We start from the raw sequence: 5304 nt of genomic DNA on the forward strand, positions 1-5304 counted from the left end.
ACACCGAACGCCCGAAATTCAGAGAGAGAGAGAGAGAGGGGGAAACTGTGATGAGAGAGACATCGATTGGCTGCCTCCCTCACACGCCCGGACCCCAGGCGGGGATGGAACCTGCCGCCCTCCAGTGCACAGGCCCCGCTCTAACCACTGAGCAACCCGGCCTGGGTCTGAGGCCTGGCCTCTCCGAGGTGCTGGGCGGGCCGAGTGTGGCGAAGGGCAGCCGGAGGTGGGGTTGTGTTCCCGAGCTGGAGCACCTGCCCCGGCCTACCCTGGAAGGGAGCACAGAGCCTGGGTTCCTGGCGGATCCCAGAAGGAGGGCGAGGAGGGGGCCCCGGCGACCCGCCCCTGTCTAGCCCCCCGTTTCCTCATCTGTGAGGGAGGAAGGACACACTGCGGCCCCCGGGCTGCTGGCCGCTCTCAGGCTTCGAGTGTAGTAGATACTGGCCGTGGCCTCGTTTCAGCTGCAACCCGCATTTCAGACGGAAACGGAGGCCCAGCTGAGGGAAGATCTGAGTAACTGATGGGAGGTCATCATCAGCTCAGAGAGGCTGAGGCACTTGTACAAGGTCACACAGCAAGTGGCCAAGCTGGGGCTTCGGCTGTAGAATCTCATCGCCCTTGAATCCCGCAGGGGACCCCCTCAGCTCCCCGAACCCCACCGGCCACATGCTGCCCCCGACCCCTCCCCTTCTTCCTCTGTTCCAGGAACCTGCTCTTCCCAGAACGCCGGGGTCCATACACACCACAGGGCCTCGGCCCCACCTCTCCATCTGGCTCTCTCTTCCTTTCAGCCCCCTGTTGCCTTCCACTCCCTCCCTCCCTCCTCTGCCCGGCCCTATGACATCCGAGTGGGCAGAGGCGATGGGACCAAGGGCGGGCACCCAGCCGACCTCTTCCAGAAACGCCTGCTTCTCGAGGAGCTGAACAAGCTGCCCCGACAGTGGCTGTTTCCCGTGCTGCAGAGGCACCGCCATCCCCATTTTACTGACAGGGAAACTGAGGCATAAGAGAGTCACACAGCCACCCGCCCGCGTGGCTCAGTGGTTGAGTGTTGACCTATGAACCAGGAGGTCACGGTTTGATTCCAGGGCACGTGCCCGGGTTTCGGGCTCGATCCCCAGTGTGGGGCGTGCGGGAGGCAGCCGATCAATGATTCTGTCTCATCATCAATGTTTCTTTTCTTCTTCTTTTTTTTTAATCCTCACCCGAGGATATTTTTTCCGTTGACTTTGAGAGAAAGTGGAGAGAGAGGGAAAGACGGAAACACCAATGTGAGAGAAACACATCCGCTGGCTGCCTCCCGTTCGCCCCCGACCAGGGCCGGGAGCCTGCAACCGAGGTACATGCCCCTGACCAAAATCAAACACGAGACCCTGCAGTCCGCAGGCCCACGCTCTACCCACTGAGCCAAAATGTCCAGGGCTCAGAGCTCATCATTGATGTTTCTCTCTATATATCCCTCTCGCTCTCCCTTTAAAATGAATAAAAACATTAAAAAAAAGAAAAAAGAAAAAAAAAAGGTGTGCTTCGCACAGTGCGAGCGTTTGGGTGAATTACAAACAGGGGGGCATGTACTGAGCGGCCTGACCCCTGACCCCTGCCCTCCCCCATACAGCCCCGCCCCTGCCTGGGGCGTCCCCTCACCTTTCCGGTCCAGCGCCTGAGTCAGACCCTCCACCAGCATGGCGGCCTCCTTGCCGCTCCTGGGGCACTGGGCCCCCACCCAGGCCTGGATCTTGGGGGGCAGCGCGCCCAGGAACTGCTCCAGCACCAGCAGCTCCAGCATCTGCTCCTTGGAGTGCACCTCCGGCCGCAGCCACTGGCGGCACAGCTTCCGGAGCAGGGCCAGGGCCTCTCCGGGCCCTGCTGCCTCCTCGTAGCGGAAGTGCCAGAAACACCAGCACGCAGCCTCTGGGCCGGGATCCCAGGGGGTGGCCTCCTCCTCCTCCTCCAGCTTCACCACGATGGGGCTCTCGTCCTCTGGGGCTGTGTGCCCAGGGGAGCACAGTGCTGCCGGCCTCATGGGAAAGATGGCGCGGGCCACGAGGCTACTGCTCACCCTGGGGATGGATGGGATGAGGCTGCTGCAATGACAGGGAGTGAATGCTTATTGAGTGCCGACTGTATGCTGTGCTGTCCCGTCCTCAGTCCTGCCTGGGGGAAGGCGGATAGGACACGGAGGCTCAGGGAGGTGATTACTGGGCCTGCAGAACCTCTGGTCACCCCCAGCCCCAAAGAACTCTTAGGCTCAGAAGTCACCTCTTCTTGCCCCTAAATCCTGCTCTTTCCTTTAAAAAAATTTTTTTTATTGATTTTTTTACAGAGAGGAAGGGAGAGGGATAGAGAGTTAGAAACATCAGATCAGCTGCCTCCTGCACCCCCCTACTGGGGATATGCCCGAAACCAAGGTACATGCTCTTGACTGGAATCGAACCTGGGACCCTTCAGTCCACAGGCCGATGCTCTATCCACTGAGCCAAACCGGTCAGGGCAATTCTCTTTCTATGTACATCACCCCATCCCTGCCCTGTAGCTCTCCCTCTCACAGGTGATTGTCACCAACACCCACCACCGGGGCATCAGCCCCATTACCGCCCCTCTAAGCCAGCCCATCATTGCACCACCCCCTCTTCCACCCAGTCTCAGACCACTCCCCGGCCATCTTGGTTCCACAGGGCAGTCTCCCTCCAACTGCCACCCCCAGCACCTGTGCAAAGTCACCCGTGTGGCTCAGCCCCCAGGTGGCATCCTCCCCCAATTCAGCTCCCTCCTCTGAGCCCTGCTTATCACGCCGAGCAAATCATGGTCGTCTCAGCTTCCTGACAGGTGGACCCGGGAGGTGAGAGGGGAGCCCTGCGACCACGGACCGGAGGCTGGTCTCGCTATTTGCCACGTAACCTTGGCAGGTCGCTGTGTCTCGTGAATGTGTCATCTGCAAATAAGGACAGCATCGGCCTGCAGACCGAAGGTTCCCGGGTTGGATTCCGGTCAAGGGCACGGACCTCAGTTGTAGGCACCTTTCCGGCCGGGGCCCTGGTTGGGGCACGTGCAGGAGGCAACCCATTGATGTGTTTCTCTCACATCGATATTTCTGTCTTTCCCTCTCCCTTCCACTTTCTCTAAAAGATCAATGGAAAAATAGCCTTGGGTGAGGATTAAAAATAAAATAAAATAAACCTCATTTGTTAAAAAAGGAAAAAGAAAAAGAAATTCACAATAGACTCAGAGGGTGGGAACTTTCTTTCCAATGAACAGATCTGAAAACAGACACAGAGAAGAAAACCATTGGCCCAGTTTCCTAATGATGGGATGGGCGCTGGCTGCGTTGAACAATCCAGGCAGCCCGACTCTATGGCCAGCCTGCTTAAAGTGCACACCTCCCCCCTCCTCTCTCACACACTCCCCAGGTAGCTACGTGTGTGTGTGTGTGTGTGTGTGTGTGTGTGTGTGGGATGATGCTCAAACCTACTGAGCCACCTGGCTGGGGGGAAAGTGGTTTTTTTCCTTCAATTTTTATTTATTTATTTTTAATTTTCATTTCAGAGAGGAAGGGAGAGGGAGAGAGAGAGACAGAAAAAAACATCAAGGATGAGAGAGAATCATGGATCGGCTGCCTCCTGCACACCCCACACTGGGGATCAAGCCCGCAACCCGGGCATGTGCCCTTGACCGGAATCGAACCCGGGACCCTTTAATCTGCAGGCTGACACTCTATCCCAGTGGTTCCCAAACTTATTTGGCCTACCGCCCCCTTTCCAGAAAAAATATTACTCAGCGCCCCCTGGAAATTAATTTTTTAAAAATTTTAATAGCAATTAAACAGAAAGATATATGTATTAATGTTTCTACCTTTTTCGTAAAATATAGTAAAGAAAGGTGTAAATTAGAAACATTGAAGTTTGAAATTATGAAACTATTTATTGAACTCAGAATAGAAAGGCAAAGGCACCTGTGGCCATCACTGCCCCCCTGGATCGCTGCAGCGCCCACCAGGGGGCGGTAGCGCCCACTTTGGGAATCACTGCTCTATCCACTGAGCCAAACCAGCGAGGACAGAGTGGCTTTTTTCCATTTCTCGCTCCTTACTCGTACCCGACCGGATAATGGCACCCACCTCAGAGGGTGGTGGTGAGGTTACCCAAGGCGATCCATGCTGTGTGTCCAGCGCAGGCCAGGCTCACAGCAAACATGCAGGGAACGTCCAACCTGATGGCTCCGCAGACCCTTAGCGGACGCCAGCTCCCAGAAGGCACCGGGGGACCTATCCATAAACCGCTGGTCACACGATTTCCGCTGCGGACAAGGCAAGACACAAATTCTTCGTCATATCCTTGATAAACACTGCAAATCCTCCACACTTCAGTCCCCCTGACAAAAATGACAGTCTGTCGCATAGGTATGTGCACACACCCTACCTCAGGCAGCCTGTCAGTCATACCCCAAAATATTCCCAGGCACATACAATTTCTTTTTTTTTTAATATTTTAATTTATTTCAGAAAGGAAGGGAGAGATAGAAACATCCATGATGAGAGAGAATCATGGATCGGCTGCCTCCTGCGCGCCCCCTACTGGGGATCGAGCCAACAACCCAGGCCTGTGCCCTTGACCGGAATCAAACCCGGACCCTTCAGTCCGCAGGCCGAGGCTCTATCCACTGAGCCACACCGGCCAGGGCCATTTCTTTTCTTTTTTTTTTAAATGTATTGATTTGGGAGAGGTGGAGAGGATGGGGAGAGAGGGAGAGAGAAACATGCATTGGTTGCCTCCCAAACTCACCCCGAGCGGATACTGAACCTGCTACCCAGGCGTGTGCCCTGACCGGGGATCGAACCCGCAACCTGTTGGTGTCGGGGAGGCCGCTCCAACCAGCCGGGACCCCGCCAGGTGTCCACTGAGCCAAACCAGCGAGGACAGAGTGGTTTTTTTCCATTTCTCGCTCCTTACTCGAACCCGACCGGATAATGGCACCCACCTCAGAGGGTGGTGCACAACCTGCTGGGCGGGTGTCTCAGGGGTGAACTTTGACCTATGAACCGGGACGTCCCGGGTGTGATTCTGGGTCAGGGCTCCATCCTCCAATGTGGGGCTGCCAATCAATGATTCTTGTCATTGATGCTTGTCTCTCTCTCTCTCTCTCTTCCTCTCTGGAATCAATAAAAATATTTAAAAAATAAATAAACAGGTAAACACACAGTCTCGGAGCATCTCCACAGTCGGTCACATCCCTGCTTGGTCGCCGCCTCAGCCAGGCCCACAGGGAGGCCCGGTCACCTGAGGCCACGCGCCAGCCTCTGACGTCACG

Source organism: Myotis brandtii, unplaced genomic scaffold (assembly GCF_000412655.1).
Source record: "Myotis brandtii unplaced genomic scaffold, ASM41265v1 scaffold1094, whole genome shotgun sequence".
In the NCBI taxonomy this organism is placed as follows: Eukaryota; Metazoa; Chordata; class Mammalia; order Chiroptera; family Vespertilionidae; genus Myotis; species Myotis brandtii.